This window comes from Physeter macrocephalus, chromosome 15 (assembly GCF_002837175.3).
Source record: "Physeter macrocephalus isolate SW-GA chromosome 15, ASM283717v5, whole genome shotgun sequence".
Lineage (NCBI taxonomy): Eukaryota > Metazoa > Chordata > Mammalia > Artiodactyla > Physeteridae > Physeter > Physeter macrocephalus.
In genome coordinates this window covers 68,661,690-68,679,346 of record NC_041228.1, presented here as the reverse complement: position 1 = coordinate 68,679,346, position 17,657 = coordinate 68,661,690, and the positions used below count along the sequence as shown (strand labels likewise).

At 38.7% G+C, this 17,657-nt stretch overlaps 1 protein-coding gene across 1 annotated transcript in view; it reads left to right on the top strand.

Annotated features, from left to right (window-relative positions):
• The first annotated feature begins 647 nt into the window (after positions 1–647).
• The window catches only part of SGK3 (serum/glucocorticoid regulated kinase family member 3), a 120,044-nt gene continuing 103,034 nt past the window's right edge, over positions 648–17,657 (top strand). The window contains exon 1 of the mRNA XM_007130858.4: positions 648–705. The gene's annotated coding sequence lies outside the window, so the exon portion shown is untranslated. The remainder of the gene's footprint in view (positions 706–17,657) is intronic.

The window sequence follows — 17,657 nt, the reverse complement described above, 5'->3', positions numbered from 1 at the left end:
CGCTCTCCTGTCTTACAAAGGCCAAAACTCTGCTGATGAAAATGTAGAAAACTGTTCAGAGAATGCTAAATGAAGCATAGTTGTTCCCCTGAATTATCTGGATGCTTATTCACCTCTCTTAGTGTCCAGTTTACACCCCATCACATGTCCTCCAGGCCACTCCCGGGTGGCTCTTGTCCCTCCGGGCGTCCGGTGGTCCTGCTCCCCGCGCGCCAGGGTCAAGTTCCCCCTCCGAGCCCGGGCGCTAGGGCCCACGCCGCTCTTGGGCCCCTGGGCATTGGTCACTGTAAGCTGAGCGGCGGGAAACAAACGAAGAGTCTGAGCCTCTAGGCGGGATCCCGCGGGGTCCTCTGAACTTTGCGCCCACGGCGAGGCGGGGGCCGGACCTCGCGCTGCGCCGGGGCTCTCGCGCGGGTTCTCGGGGAAGCGGGAGGACAGCGGGTCCCCGCGGCGGAGGCGCCGCTCAGCCTGCGGCTCCCTCCCGGCGCCAGCCGCTCTGCAGCCGGGAGCACGCGCCTAACCCGGAGCACGGCCGGACTCCCAGCTCTCCCCGGCGGCCCCGCGCACCCTGCGGGAGGAGCCGGCAGCCGTGACGCGTCAGGGAGGAAGCGCCAGCGCCCGGCGGCCCTGCCGGGAAGGAGGAAGCGCGAGTGCGCTCGGCTCCGCGCCCGCCGCGCGGGGTGGCAGCACTGCGGAGCCGAGTAGGTGCGGAGCCGCCGGGACCCGAGGCGGGTGGGCGGGCGGCAGGGTCCGCGCGCGTCCGGGCCGCAGTCAGGCCCCTCTGGCAGGTGAGACGGGGCGGGGCGAGGGGTGCCCGGGCCTCGCCTGCTGCCTCTTCCCAAAGCAAACGTGACTTTCCCGGGTCCCCTGGCAGCGCCCCCTCCCTCAGCCCGGAAACCTCCGAGTTGGCCGGAGGGGAAGAGCCATACCCCCGGCCCAGCCTTCGGCTCTGAGAGTTTTGTGGTCTTTGTTTCCTCGAGGTGAACTCAGATTCTGCCTTCCGATTCCTAAACGCCCGAGTGGTGTCTTGGGGGCGCGGATGTTGTTAACCCGTGAGCGGCTTCGGAGCGTAGAGGAGCCGGGAACCTGGGGGTGGGAGATCCCTGAGGTCAGGAGTGGATGCGGGTCATTGTGAGCATCCGGGATGGAGGAGGCCTCGGGAGCGGAGTGCATGGAAATCATTAACCTGTTGTCAGCGGACCTGTAGTCTGCGACTTCCGTGCGTGGCTGCCCTTTACGTTCCCTGTGATTTGAACCCCTTCTATGCCTTTTAAAGTGCATCTGGCTCTATTGATTCCCACATTAGCATTGGTATGTGCCATCTAGAAATGCTTTGAGATTTTTAGATGCTGTCCTTTTCAGTGGTGGTTACTTGGAAAGATAGAAAAGAGAATTCATCTCTTGAGACTTAAACTCTTTCATTATTTAATTTTGCAGTGATCTCTGAACCATGATTAGAATTTCAGTTCTGCACAAGACTCTGTAGGGCACACTTGAGGTGCAGGAATAAATACAGAGCACGACAGTTTCTAAAGCTTTATCAAGGTAAAAAAAAATAGTAGACCGTTGTGTATTTTGATTCTCTACTTTGTCACTAGGTTGATAATTCACCTGGCCAATCTGGGCAGTGCTTTATTTATTTATCAAACACTTAGAGAGCTCTTACATGTGTTAGGCTCTTTCTAAGTTCTTTATAAATATTAACTCAAATTATTAACTCAAAATGTTAAATTATAGCAGTTCTAACAATGAAGAGGCTATGCATACTTCAGTTCCCTGAATGTCATTGCAAGAGCTAGAAACATTAGAGGAAGTTTCAGGCATATTTTAGGACTGGGTGTGCCTTCTGGCCCTCTCTGCTTCCAGTCCTGTAAGCAAGCCACCACCCCTCCACTCCCGGGGGAAGGGAGTCTGGAGCCACAGTAGTGAGACCTCTTCCTTGCAGATCTCTGGCCACATCCCTAGCATCTTTCATAACATGGTCTTTCTCATCTGCCATAGTACCCATCCTTAGCTAACTCTGGAGAGACCAGAACTTCCCCCTTTCTTCAACTGCCACTGCACTGAGGCTAATTTTGTTTCCTTCCCGATATGTTTGACAATTTATTTGACTGTAGCTTATATTTGAGGGTCAGATTGAACTTGAAATGTACCATAAAATACAACATTTTTGTTTGAACACATCAATGTAACAAATAATGCTTTGTAATTATATTGCCATTTGCTGCAGGTAACATTGAGTTGATGGATCAACCTTCTAGGTAACCATTTTGTGATTTGCAGATATGTAGAGAGAATATTTTCCAGGATTAAGTGTCCTCTTCAAATGAGTGCCTTGGCCTGATGGCCAGATTGAGACCCAAAATGGTGAATAAAACAAGCACAGTTCTTGTCATTATGGTGATTATGAATCTAATGTCACTATCTGCACGTCATACTAGCTTTCTCTCTCTGTTTCATATATTTAAATTTCCAGGGAGATGATTAAATGACACTCTAAGCCTTATTTAATAAGATTATGAAGTGTCTCCTAGAAGCAGGAAGGCTCACTTTCCTCTGATATAATTTATGGCACACAGACATTCATGAATACAGTTCAGCCAAATGACAACTAACACTTTCATGGTTTACAAAGTCCTTCCAGGTATATTTATTTGCTCTTCAGAGGGTCCTTGTGAGGTTGGTAGCCATTTTTTTTAAAAAAATGTTTATTTATTTATTTTTGGGTGTGTTGGGTCTTCGTTTCTGCGCGAGGGCTTTCTCTAGTTGCTGCAAGCGGGGGCCACTCTTCATTGCGGTGCGCGGGCCTCTCACTGTCGCGGCCTCTCTTGTTGCGGAGCACAGGCTCCAGATGCGCAGGCTCAGTAGTTGTGGCTCACGGGCCTAGTTGGTCTGTGGCATGTGGGATCTTCCCAGACCAGGGCTCGAACCCGTGTCCCTTGTATTGGCAGGCAGATTCTTAACCACTGCGCCACCAGGGAAGCCCTGTAGCCATTTTTTATTCCTGTTTTTACAGATGAGGAAACTGAGGCATAGAAATATTAAAATGCTTTAGCCAGGATGGCACAGCTGGTAAGAGGCAGAGCTTGAATGGAGAGCAGGTGTGTGGACAGTGTCTGGCACATGCCAGCCTATAATAAACATTTGTGGAATAAATGATTCCCGAAGACTTCAGATTTCTTGCTATTTCAAAACATTATGCCTCTCAAACCCCATAGTTGATTTGTGCCTAAGAGATTGCCAGGCCTAGTCCAATGTTTCTCTGTTATTTCAAACAGTATCTGCTACAACATTTTCTACAAAAGGGATGAGATGGAATGCCCTTTGGACTCATTTCTTGGGATTTAGCATCTCTGTTTTTTTTTTTTTTTAATTAATTTATTTGGCTGCGTGGGGTCTTAGTTGCAGTACGCAGGATCTTCCTTGCAACATGCAGGATCTTCTAGTTGCAGCATGCGGGATGTAGTTCCCTGACCAGGGATCGAACCTGGGCCCCCTGCTTGGGGAGTGTGGAGTCTTAACTGCTGGATCACAAGGGAAGTCCCTCATCTCTGACTTTTGAAAAAACAAATAGGTTTGTTATTTTTTTTCCTTTCTCAAGCATCCTACTTTTTTCCTCTGAATTGGAGAGAGTTTAGATTGGGCACATAGATTTTGTGTTTGTGTTGACAGCTTTCTTGTCTCTCCCTGCTCATTTAAGGTCATTTTTAAGGACTACAAATCACTGTAGGTTTTCATTGTAAGTGAAATGATTCAGCTACCTAGATTTATGATCAAGTTCACATACAATGACCATAGGTATTGTAATTTTTTTGAAGTGTCTGACATCACTACTGTATTTTTTGAAGTATTGCAATTACTTTAATATAAAGGGTCTTTTAAAAAACAACAACAACAAAAAAATCCCTCAACTTTTTATCCCTCAAATATAACTCTGTATCCTAAAGTATGTTACCTCCAGATGGATAACCTTCAATGAGAGAGGTCAATATGGCTGTTACCTAGTGGGAGGAATTGGGAAGGGCTATCGAGAAAAATGAGAGATGGAGTGGCCCTTCCCATGAGGGATACTAGACGGTAGGAAACCCTTAATGAAGCCAGACCAAGTCGTCTGCCTGTCAGCCTTCTTCTGCATGGGGGTGGAATAAAATACTTTTGAAACCTGCCTTGTTTCAGAAACCACTTTACCTGTTCCAATCCTCAGGGTTGGTTTTTTTTTTTTTCTCTTTTAAAAAAATTCATGTAAATTACTGACTAAACTGCTGATTCTTGAAACTCAAATTATGTAACACGTTATTCCTGACAGAAGCAGCTCCCACATTATTTTAAGGGACTCAGTGTCTCTGTTTTCCTTTACCTATTGCATTCCTTATAGTGGAATCTTTGTTCTCATTTCACTTTTTAAAACATTTCATGGGGAAAGGTGGTGCCGATTCTACATCTTGTAGTTCATGTCAAAGTAACTTTAACTCCATACTAACTTTGAGTTAATTGTCATTGCTGAAGAAGACAACATGGAAATCTGACATCGGAGGCTAACTCAGAGCATCAACCAGTCAAATGTTACTGCCTGTCTGAAGCTGAGCCAGGGAGTTTTCAAAGGGAGTTAGGGCAGTGTACAATATTCTTGCCCTTGTCTAATTTCTCAGGGCCTTTCCTGTTTCCTATGGGTCCTGAAAACCTGCCTTAGTTCTTCTCTTTGTAGCCACTATTTCTTCTGTTGATATTATTCAACACCCAAATCTGTTTTCCTTGGGTGGGCGTTGGAGGTGAGTGAAAGAAGGGTTATTATGTAAGGGGAATTGTTGTAGGGTAAGAGATTGATACTATGTAAGATGGAAAATGGGAGATGTGTGGGTGAAGTAAGATGTTAATGCGATCTCACGGTGGAGGATTCATGCAGAGGGCTGCTCTGCCTCCTTCCACCGGGCTGTGAATATAGGGAAGACCTACATGGGATCATAGAAACATCTCTTGGTATATGATATTGGCGGGCAGGGTTCCTTTGTACCACCATGTGTAGAAATGTCATTATAGGCAGCTGTTTCTTCAGGCTGCAAAATGAGTTGGTTTGCAGATAATTAAAATGTAGAGAGCTGGTTTAGTGGCTTTTAACTTGAGAGTAGAGATGATTTGATAGGCTTTCGGTTGAGTAAAGGCTTGGATTTTGTACCTTTTTTAAGGCTTGCTCTTTTTGGAGAATGCCTATAATGTTGAGATAATGATGTCATTCTTTTCACTGTTTTGTGATTTTAAATAAATGACATTATGTTTACAAAGCATCTAGTAATGAATGTGGTTTGGGTTCATTTCTGCCATTCAGAGTCCTGATGTATTTGTTATGCCAGTCTATACCAAACATTTTTTTTCCTGTAGGTAAAATGAACTTCATATATAGTATATTCATATACAAAATTAGGCTCACTGGTGGACTAGCCAATCTACAGACTGCTGGATGGAAAGTCCTGAAGTACAGGGGGGCTTCACTAAGGAACTGATTGATTGCTTGCTTGAGTTGAAAAATGAGAAGGAACTTTATTACTCTAGTTATTTACCTCCCTGTTTTTAAAATAAAAATAGTAAGGCCAGACACTATCAAACTCTTAGGGGAAAACATAGGCAGAACACTCTAAGACATAAATCACAGCAAGATCCTTTTTGACCCATCTCCTAGAGAAATAGAAATAAAAACAAAAATAAACAAATGGGACCTAATGAAACGTAAAAGCTTTTGCACAGCAAAGGATACCATAAACAAGACCAAAAGACAACCCTCAGAATGGGAGAAAATATTTGCAAACGAAGCAACTGACAAAGGACTAATATCCAAAATTTATAAGCAACTCATGCAGCTCAATAACAAAAAAACAAACAACCCAATCCAAAAATGGGCAGAACTAAATGGACATTTCTCCAAAGAAGATATACGGATCGCCAACAAACACATGAAAGAATGCTCAACATCATTAATCATTAGAGAAATGCAAATCAAAACGACAATGAGATATCATCTCACACCGGTCAGATTGGCCATCATCAAAAACTCTAGAAACAATAAATGCTGGAGAGGGTGTGCAGAAAAGGGAACCCTCTTGCACTGCTGGTGGGAATGTAAATTGATACAGCCACTATGGAGAACAGTATGGAGGTTCCTTAAAAAACTACAAATAGAACTACCATACGACCCCGCAATCCCACTACTGGGCATATACCCTGAGAAAACCATAATTCAAAAAGAGTCATGTACCAAAATGTTCATTGCAGCTCTATTTACAATAGCAAGGACATGGAAGCAACCTGATGGACCTAGAGTCTGTCATACAGAGTGAAGTAAGTCAAAAAGAGAAAAACAAATACCGTATGCTAACACATATATGTGGAATCTAAAAAACAACAAAAAAAATGGTCGTGAAGAACCTAGGGACAAGATGGGAATGAAGACGCAGACCTACTAGAGAAGACCACCTAGAGGGGTGGGATAGGGACGGTGGGAGGGAGACGCAAGAGGGAGCGGATATGGGGATATACATATATGTAGAGCTGATTCACTTTGCTATAAAGGAGAAACTAACACACCATTGTAAAGCAGTTATACTCCAATAAAGATGTTAAAAAAATAAATAAAATAAAATAAAAATAGATCAAAGTTAACTTAATCTGTTTTCCAACTCAGCATCCACACATACAAACAAATATATATATATGTGTGTGTGTGTGTGTGTATATATAGGACCAAGATACAGACTATATAATCTAAGGCACATGTATATTATATATATAACCAGCTAAAAGGAAATATAGGAATCATATTCTTAGTTTCCTAAGAAAACACTATACGTCATCTTTTTTCTCATTTTAATTTTACTTTTGTCTCTTATGTTTTCTAAATATTATTATTATTATTATTATTTTTTTTTTTTTTGTGGTACGTGGGCCTCTCACTGCTGTGGCCTCTCCCGTTGCAGAGCACAGGCTCCGGACGCGCAGGCTCAGCGACCATGGCTCACGGCCCCAGCCGCTCCGCGGCATGTGGGATCCTCCCAGACTGGGGCACGAACCCATATCCCCTGCATCGGCAGGTGGACTCTCAACCACCGTGCCACCAGGGAAGCCCCTAAATATTATTTTTAATTAAAAAGGTATGCCTTAAATTCAAGCAATTGAGAAGTGTATGAACTAAAAAATAAATCCTCTCCACTGTAATCTTACCTATGAAGGTAACCACTGCTGGGCTTTTATATCCTTCTGGACTTTGCTCCATGCTTATATAAATTTGTGTATCTGAAAATATACATGAAGTTTTAAAAAATGGGACTCATTCTACACAATTTGCCCTTGTATCTCTTATTTAACACTTTATCATGGACATCTATAGTGCCACATCATTGGTTTTGACAGCTGCATAGTATTCCACTTTGTAGTTAATAGTTTATCCATTTTGTATTTCTATTATCTATATCTTCTTTTGTATCTTTTAAAAAATATTTAAATCACCAAAGTAATATTTTTAAGAAAAATTCAAAGAAGAAAAGAGAAAATAAGAATCATCAGTAAACCTACCACCCAATAATCACTATTAACATTTTAGAGTATATCCTTATCAACTTTCATTTGTGTGTGCATATCCATATTTCCAATGACATTAAAATTTTTCTCTTATGCGGGCTTGCTTTGTTGGTTAGAGAATCATGTTTATTTAGTCAACCAACGTCATAGTTTCCAGGCACTTTTGAACCAGTTACTTTACTATATTTCCTGGCTACCTGCCATTCCCCAAATCTGGATAACACTACTGGAAATTTATACTACTGCTCATAAAGGGGATGAGGTGAGGGTGTGTGGATGGACAAATCCATTCAAATCAGAAAAAAGCACATATCCTTTTGATGGAGGTCAGTCAATATTCTATTTTAAGTACATCTAAAATACAAGATATTTAAGAAGAGAAATGATAGAATATTCATATATCATAGATTATGATCATTAAAAGAAAAGCAGAAATAATGGACCTGAACGAAGGAAAAAGTGTTGAATTCAGTTAAAAATTAGGACAGTGGAACTTCAGATGTTTTGAAATTGTCTCCTAATGATAAGTACATTGTTTGGAGTAATTGGTTTAACAAAGCTCCCTCCAATGGTAGGAATAAGTGACCTTGAAGTTTCTTGTGATCCTCTTATATTATAGGCTATCTCAGAGTTAGTAACACTTGATTTAGTATAATTTCATGCATACAACTCTCTAGTTACTAACCCCACCAGTTTTTCCAGACAGCATCTGTCTGGGCTAATCTCTCCACGCCCTTTTTCTTCTCCCACAGCACATGCACACAGGCTGTCGCCCACACTTTTCTCCTATATCCTTTTGTGGCTTTCCTCCACTTTCTGAGAGCTTAGTGCCCCTTTTAACCTTGTTCTTTTTTCCTCTTCTTCCAGCTTTTGCTTTAAGAAAATTTCTCTCTGTCCTTTCTCCATCACACTCTCTTCATTTTGGTCTTGAGCAAAAAAAGATGCTAATCATGGTGATACAGTTAAGAACAAGCCTTTAATAAGGAAAAGGAAAGCTTTTAGTTTGGGAGGAAAGGTAGATATTATAAAGAACTAGTGGTTGAGAATACCCAGTAATTCCTTTCAAAATTTCCACAGAAGTCTCCACTCACCTCCTCGCCTCTAAATAAGCTGTTTTTCCTTGAACATTGGCATGTATGATAAAATTTAAAACCGTTTATATATATATATTTTTTGGTTCATGTCACTGCAGTAGCATTGTTTTGTGCATTTTTTTCCCCCATTGAAGATGTTAGATTGAGTAGAGTGTGTTTTGGTCTTGAAAGCTCACTTCTAGGTAAAATCACTGATTCCTTCAGAAAATACATCTGAAGTTCTAGACCTCTGGTTTAAAAACAATCTCTTTGTTTTTAAGTAAGTTGAAGACTAAGAAGGTTATCTGAGACCAGAGCTTAGCAGTCTTTGAGAAATGGTGTATCAAGGATCCAAACCCTTTTCTTCCAGACTTTCATCAGCAGAGAAATGCATTGGTGAGAAGCACATGTAGATCAGCCTTCCATTCTTGGGAATTAGAGAAGAAACAATGTTGGCTGCAGGAATATTAAGGTGTCCCTGGGGACTCTCTCAAGAGGTACATGTTGTGGATCAAGCCCAGGTAGCAACTTCATACCAACTTCAGCTCATCTGTAAAGGTGCTTGAGCCAAACATTATGAGGAGCTCAGTACCAAGGCAATAGCTACTTAGGTTACACTGAGAGTAAAGGCCTATTTTTTCATAAACATGAATGAAAAAGGTTTTGAAAAGACATTTTTATTCTGCTTCCAAACAACATGGTGCTAAAATTGATGATGGCTTAAACATGAAAGCACTGTATTATTTGCTTATTTGAACCTGGACCACTGTTAATAAACACTCAGAAGTTAAGATTATACTATAATTTTTAAAAAATGTTTCTTGGTTTTGTAGTTCTAAGTATACATAGTTGTGCATAGTTTACATTTTTTTAGCCCATTTCGACATCAGTACCTTTCTTTTTTCTAATTCATCTTTTACCCCCACTCTGTCTTCTCATGAATATTTGGTTTATTTTTTTGTCTGTAGGAAATGATTTTTTTTATTTAATGGAAGTTAAGATTCTCCAATATTTTAGCAGAGAAGAGTTTTTAAGAGATTTATAAGACTATGCCCCTTTCCCCCCTTGAGTTTTGTCTCAGCCATAGATTTCCTTTATTTCAAATTCCTACTAACATTAACATCATTTCTTTTTTTTTTTTAATTTTATTTATTTTTGGCTGCGTTGCTGCATGCGGGCTTTCTCCAGTTGTGGCGAGCGGGGGCTACTCTTCGTTGTGGTGCGCGGGCTTCTCATTGCAGTGGCTTCTCTTGTTGTGGAGCACGGGCTCTAGGCGTGCGGACTTCAGTAGTTGTGGCGCGCAGGCTCAGTAGTTGTGTCTTGCGGGCTCTAGAACACAGGCTCAGTAGTTGTGGCGCACGGGCTTCGTTGCTCTGCAGCATGTGGGATCTTCCCGGACCAGGGCTTGAACCTGTGTCCCCTGCATTGGCAGGCAGATTCTTAACCACTGCGCCACCAGGGAAGTCCCTATTTGTTGTCTTTTTGATGATAGCCATTTTAATAGGGGTAAGGTAGTATCTCATTGCAGTTTTGATTTGCATTTCACTGATGATTAGTGATGTTGAGTATCTTTTCATGTGCCTGTTGGCTATGTGTATGTCATCTTTAGAAAAGTGTCTGTTTGGGTCCTCTGCCCATTTTTTAATTGGGTTGTTTGTTTTTTGATGTTGAGCTGTGTGAGTTCTTTGTATATTTTGGATATTAACCCCTTATCAGATATATCGTTTGCAAATATTTCCTCCTATTCAGTAGGCAACCTTTTCATTTTGTTGATAGTTTCCTGCCCTGTGCAAAAGCTTTTTAGTTTGATGTAGTCCCATTTGTTTATTTTTGCTTCTATTTTAAATGAGGTTTCCTTTATTCATTTTCACACTTTCATTGGAACATTTTAGGATAAAATTTTGCCTTTGAGATGCAGAATGATATATATAAGTTGCTACTTATGTGTAGAAAAACAAGAAAAAATATATTTTCACTTTGTCCAAGCATAAATAAGGATACATAGAGATTAACAGTGTTTCTGTCTATTTTGGGGATTGGGTAATGAGAACTGGGTGGGTGGAGACAGGAGTGGGAAGCAGACTTTTCACTGAGTCTCTTTTATATTTTCTTTGTTTTTTAACCAGGTGAATATATAAACCACTGTAAAAGTAGTTTTAAAAATTATGTCTGTGGGTTTGGTGCTTTTAGAAAATAAAGGTTGGTTTACTTTTAGTTTTCAGATAATTCTGCTCTTTTCAGTACAAGCTAAACCAAATAGTTTCATTCAGCACAATTTTTGTAGTTTTTGAAGAGCAAAGAGTTCTAATATTTATTTTGTACCTACCATGTGCTGGGTGCTTTAGAGACTTTATTTTATTAAATACTCATAATAACTCTGTGGTGTAGGTGGTAGTTTCATTTTACAGATGAGCAAATTAGGGTTTAGTGAGGCTTTGAAGGTGGCCATGTGTGGCCAACACGGGGCAGAGCTGATCCGATCAGGTCTACCTGGCTTTACCAGGGGGTCCCCTGTGCCTTTGAGAAGGGGGTAAAGGCTGACTCCCCTCAAAGCCCCTCATCAGAAAGAACAGGCAGAATTGATTTACAGGTAACTCTGATTACCATCTGCTGATGAGGCAATGGTTAAATGAGTTTTGAAAACTGGCCTTTCATTTTTACTTTATGGTTCTGAGATGATATTAATGTTTTAATCTAGAAACTGCTGCCAGGCTTCAGGAAGGAAGCTGACTGAAAATGTTTTAAATATCGTATATTTCTTCCCTAATAGAAAAGAGCTTAAAATTCTAAATTTAATTGCTGGATATGTTAAATATTCTGAACCTATAGAATTTGAATGTCTTATGTTTTATCTGCAGAGCTGTCAAATTCCTACTGTTAGCACCCAGTGTCCAATGAACTTTGCCAACACTGACAAATGCTGTTGTCATATTCTGAAATCCCTTAATGGTGATAACCAGCCCTATTTATATTAATCCTTGGAAATAGAGCCATCAGCCGGTACAGTCTATCATTTTGCTGATTTTTGTTGGGTATTAGCTAACGCAAGTATATTGTGTCTTGGCAGACAGTGGGATGAGCTCTTGTTAACTAAGTAGGAATGAAAGACATTTTAGGTCTGAATTCCCATGATTCTGTTATGTAATAAAATATATTTATGTTCTGGGCAAAGATTGTGAGAAAGATACTGAGGAAATTCAAATGACTAGAAAAGTTTAAAATGTCACAGAAAGTGAATGGAGAAGACAGAATAAACCCATAGCATACAGTGGAGTCTCTTACACTTAATACAATACATTAAAGAGAAAAGCAGCTTTATTGAGACTTAATTGATATGCCATTAAATTCATCTTTTTAAGTGTACAAGTCAGTGGTTTAGTCACAGAATTGTGCAGGCATCATCACTGTCTAATTCCAGAATGTTTTCATCATCCCCCAAAGAAACCCTGGACTCATCAGCAGTCACTCATCCCTCATTCCCCGTCTACCTGTTCCCATCTCTCCCCAGCCTCTGGCAATGATGAATCTACTTTCTGTATATATAGATTTGCCTATTCTGGATATTCATAGAAAGTGGAATCTTATGGGAATTCCCTGGCAGTCTGGTGGTTAAGACTCGGCGCTTTTACTGTTATGGCCGGAGTTCAGTCCCTGGTCAGGGAACTAAGATCCCTCGAGCTGCGACCAAAAAAAAAAAAAAAAAAACAACGTGGAATCTTATGATATGTGGTCTTTTGTGACTGGTTTATTTCATTTGGCATAATGTTTTTAAGGTCCATCCATATTGTAGCATGTAATACTTCATGTCTTTTTATTGCTGAAAAATATTCCATTTTATCAGTATACCATATTTTGCTTATTCATTCATCTATGAATGGACAGTTGGGTTGTTTCCACTTTTTGGCAGTTATTAATAATGATGCTGTGAATATTCATATGCAGGTTTTTGTGTGGACATCTGCTTTCATTTCTCTTGGGTGTATAGCTAGCAGCAGAATTGCTGGGTCATGTGTAACTCAGTTTAGCTTTTTGAGAAATTGCCAAACTGTTTTCCAGTGTCTGCACTATTTTACAATCCCACCAGTAAGGTAAGAGGGTTCAAATTTCTCCAGATCCTCACCAACACTTATTGTCTGTCTTTTTGGACTTTAGTCATTTTAGTGGGTGTGAAGTGGTATCTCATTGAGGTTTTGATTTTCATTTTCTTAATGACTAATGATATTGAGCATCTTTCATGTGCTTATTGATCATTTGTAACCTTCTGTGGAGAAATGTCTTTTCAGATATTTTTTAATTGGGTTATTTGTCTTTTTTTGCTGAATTGTAAGAGTTCTCTACATATTCTGGATGCACATTATATGATTTACAAATATTTCTTCCATTTTGTGGATTTTCTCTTTCACTTTCCTTATGGTTTCCCTTGAAGCACTAAAGTTTTTAATTTTGATGAAGTCCAGTTAATTTATTCTTCTGTCACTTGTGCTTTTGGTGTCATGCCATTCATCTAAGAAATTATTGCCTAACCCAAGGACACAAAGATTTACTACTGTGTTTTCTTCTAAGAGCTTTATAGTTTTATTTCTTACTTTTAGATCGTTGATCTGTTTTGAGTTAATTTTTCGTTATGGTGTGAGGTAGGGGTCCAGCTTCATTCTTTTGCACATGGATATTCAGTTGTTCTATCTTGGCATCCATGTCGAAAATCAATTGGCCATAAATGTAAAAGTTTATTTCTGTACTCTCAATTTTAGTCTATCTATCTTAAAAAAATTTTTTTTGAAGTATAGTTGATTTACAACGTTATATTAGTTTCAGGTGTACGACATAGTAATTCAATACTTTTATAGATTGTACTTCATTTAAAGTTATTATAAAATATTAGTTATATTACATCCTGTATCTTATTTATTTTATACCTAGTAGTTTGTACCTCTTAATTCCTTTCCCTTATCTTTCCCCTCCCTCCCACTTCTCTCCCACTGGTAACCACTAGTTTGTTCTCTGTATCTATGAGACTGTTTCTATTTTTTTGTATTCATTCGTTTATTTTATTTTTTAGATTCTGCATATAAGTGGAAAGCTCTGTCTTAATGCCAGTGCCACGCTGCATTATCTTAGCTTAGTGTGGCTTTGTAGTAAGTTTTGGAACCAGAAAGTGTGAGTCCTCCAACTTTGTTCTCTTTCAAGATTACTCTCTTATTTTGGGTCAAATGTATTTCCATATGAATTTTAGGATCAGCTTGTCAATTTATGAAAAAATGGCAAAGAATTTTGATAGGGATTGCATTGAATCTGTAGATCAGTTTGGAGAGTATTGCCATCTTAACAATATTTTAGTCTTCAGATCCATGAACATTGGTTGTTTTTCCATTTATTAAGGCCTTCTATAATTTCTTTTAACAATGTTTTGTAGTTTTCAGTGTACAAGTCTTACACTTCTTTTGTTAAAATTTATTCCTAAGTATCTTATTCTTCTTGATGCTATTGTTAGTGGAATTGTTTTTTAATTCATTTAATGTTTACTCATACTACTGTATAGAAATACAATTGATTTTTTAATCGAGTATAATTTATATAACATTATATTAGTACAACAATTTTTGAATATTGATCTTGTACTCTTCATTCTTTCTGAACTTATTTGTTAGTTTAAATAGTTTTGTGGTGGATTCATTAGGATTTTTTATGCAGTCAGCCCTCCATATTTGGGAGTTTCGCATCCCCAGATACAGAGGGTGGACTGTATTCATGTACTATTCCATTTTATATAAGGGACTTTAGCATCCAATTTCAGTATCTGCAGGGGCTCCTGGAACAAGTCCCTCATGGATACCAAGAGACAGCTGTACATAAGAGCATATCATCTGCTCATAGAGATAGGTTTAGTCTTCCTTATCAATCTGAAAGGCTTTTATATTTTTTTTTCTTGCCTAGTTGCTCTAGCTAGAACCTTCAGTGTTAAAGCGAAGTAAAGAGAGCTGATATGTTTGTCTTATTTCTGATCTCAGGGGAAGAGCATTCAGTCTTTCACCATTACATGTGATGTTAACTGTGGTTTATTTGTAGATGCCTCTTATTAGTTGCACGAAATTCTCTTCTGTTTGAAGTTTGTTATGCTTCTATAATTAAAGAGTGTTAGATTTTGTCGAATGCCTTTTCTGCATCTATTGGGATGATTGTGTGGTTTTTGTCCTTTATTCTGTTAATACAGTGTATTACATTGATAAGTTTTCAGATGATAAACCAACTTTGCATTCCTGGGATAAATCATATTTGGTCATGGTATATAATCCTTTTTATATGTTGCTCGATTTGATTTGCTGGTATTTTATTGAGGATTTTTGCACCTATATTGACCTACAACTTTCTTTTTTTGTGATATCTTCATTTGGTTTTGGTTTCAGGATAATACTGGCCTTGTTAGTTCCTTCCTCTTCTTTTTTTTGCGGGTGGGGGAGATTTTGTGAATGATTTATATTAATTCTTCTTCAAATATTTGGTAGAATTCACCAATGAAGCCATTTGGACCTGGGCTTTGCTTTGTGGGACTTTTTTTTTTTCATATTACTAATTCAGTCTCTTTACTTGTTATGTATATACTCAGATAGGTTCTATTTCTTCTTGACTTAGTTTCAGTAGCTTTTTTCTTCCTACAAATTTGTTCATTTCATCTGGTTATCTGATTTGTTGGTATACAGTTGTTCATAGTATTCTTTTAAAATTCTTTTTACTTCTGTGAGGTTGGTAGTGTTGTTCCCTCTTTCATTCCTTATTTAGTAATGAGTCTTTTTTATTCTTGATCAGTCTAGGTAAAGGTTTACCAATTTTGTTAAATTTTTTCCAAAGAAGCAACTTTTGTTTCCAGTGATTTTTCTCCATTGTTTTTCTATTCTCTTTCATTAATTTCCGCTCTAATCATTATGACTTTCTTCCTTCTGCTTGCTTTGGGTTTAGCTCTCTTCTTTTTCTGGTTTCTTAAGGGGGAAGGTTAGGCTGTTATTCTGAAATTTTTTTTTCCTTTGATATAGGCATTCATGGCTATAAAATTCCCTCCAAACATTACATTAGCTGAATTCTGGAATTTTTGGTATGTTATGTTTTCATTTTTATTCATTTGAAAGTATTTCCTAATTTCTCTTGTGATTTTTTTTCTTTGACTCATTGGTTACTTAAGAGTGTTAATTTCCACATACTTGTGAATTTACCAAATTTCCTTTTGTTATTGCTCCCTAATTTTTTTAAAATTTATGTTTTATTTAAGTATAGTTGAATTACAATTTTGTGTTAACTACTGCTGTACAACAAAGTGACTCAGTTATACATATAAATACATTCTTTTTCATATTCTTTTCCATTATGATTTATCAGGGGATATTGAATATAGTTCCCTGTGCTATACAGTAGGACCTTGTTGTTTATCCATTTTATATATACCAGTTTTCATCTGCTAATCCCAAACTCCCAATCCAACACTCTCCCACCCTCCTCCCCCTTGGCAACCACTAGTGTCTTCTCTATGTCCCTTATTCTGTTTCCATTTTATAGATAGGTTCATTTGTGTCAAATTTTAGATTCCACATGTAAGTGATATCATATGGTATTTGTCTTTCTCCTTCTGACTTACTTCACTTAGCATGATAATCTCTAGCTGCATCCATGTTGCTGCAAATGGCATTATTTTGTTCTTTTTTTATGGCTGAGTAGTATTCCATTGTATATACATACCACATCTTCTTTATCCATTCATCTGTCGATGGACATTTAGGTTGTTTCCATGTCTTGGCTATTGTGAATAGTGCTGCTATGAACATAGGGCTGCATGTATCTTTTTGAATTAGAGTTTTGTCTGGATATACATCCAGGAGTGGAATTACAGGATCATATGGTAATTCTGTTTTTAGTTTTCTGAGGAACCTCCATACCATTTTCCACAGTGGTGGCACCAACTTACATTCCCACCAACAGTGTAGGAGGGTTTCCTTTTCTCCACACCCTCTCCAGCTTTTGTTATTTGTAGACTTTTTAATGATGGCCATTCTGACCAGTGTGAGGTGGTACCTCACTGTAGTTTTGATTTACATTTCTCTAATAATTTATTGCTCTCTAATTTAAATCCATTGTTTTCTGAGAACATACTTTGTATGATTTCTGTCCTTGTAAATTTAATGAGGCCTTCTCATGGCCTAATATATAGACTATCCTAGAGAATGCTTTATGTGCACTTGAGAAGAATGTGTATTTTGCTTTTGTTGGGAGGAATATTCCAGAATATCTGTTAGGTCCAGTTGATGTATGGTGTTGTTCAAATTTTCTCTTTCCTTATTAATCTTCTGCCTGGTTGTTCCTCTTAATATTTTTAAACATTATTATAATGTTTCATATTGGTATAAATATGAAAACTTGCTATCAAGATAAAAGACTCAAATGCAAACTTATAATGTTGCTTTAGTGGACTATTTAAACAGAATTAAATTAGAAAATTATTTACTTTCAAATTTTAAATTTAAATGTAACTTTAGGTCAGTGCTGTTTTCTCAGGTCCATGATTCTTTTGTCTATATGTGATAGGATTTGCTAGTAAAGTGCTCTGGAATGTTTTTGAAACTGTATTGACACTCATCTCAAATAAATGAACATTCCTGTTTGATCAACTTATTTGTTAGGAATTAAAAGTTTATTTGCTAATGTGTGGTTGAGATGACAGCTCCAAAAAAAGTAACAAATAGTACTACATCTTCATGGTAACCAGAATTGGTAAATGGTTAAATTTTCTTTCTTGTATTTCATGGTAACATTATTTGATCTGTACCTCCAAGAATTCTATGAAATACACATTTCAAAATTTGCAATGGTAGAGAGGCCATGTGAGATCCAGTTAGCAGAGGCAATTTAAAATGTATCTACAGGGCTTCCCTGGTGGCGCAGTGGTTGAGAATCCGCCTGCCGATGCAGGGGACACGGGTTCGTGCCCCGGTCCGGGAAGATCCCACATGCCGCGGAGCGGCTGGGCCCGTGAGC